This window comes from Corvus brachyrhynchos, unplaced genomic scaffold (genome assembly GCF_000691975.1).
Source record: "Corvus brachyrhynchos isolate BGI_N302 unplaced genomic scaffold, ASM69197v1 scaffold279, whole genome shotgun sequence".
NCBI classification, from domain to species: domain Eukaryota; kingdom Metazoa; phylum Chordata; class Aves; order Passeriformes; family Corvidae; genus Corvus; species Corvus brachyrhynchos.
In genome coordinates this window covers 682,069-682,360 of record NW_008246060.1, presented here as the reverse complement: position 1 = coordinate 682,360, position 292 = coordinate 682,069, and positions in this window count along the sequence as shown.

The following is a 292-nucleotide window of genomic DNA, read 5'->3' as shown; positions in this document are numbered from 1 at the left end:
GGCATCCCTGTCCTGCCAGGATGACCCTGAATACCTTCCAGCCTGAGCGAGAGCGAAGCCCTATCTCTGGATTCTGGAGCTATGAAATATTCATTACAGTGTTTGAGATACAACAGCTTCTGCCCCAAAATGAGAGTGCCATAAACAGGCTGTTTCCCCCATAGCTGGGGAGGCAGGCACGCAGCAGGCTATAAATGATCCGATAGATGTGTTGCTTATTTTGACAAAGTAACAGATTGTATTTGAGCTCGGAAGGCAACAGGCAGATGGTCTTTGCACAACCTAGAGAGGG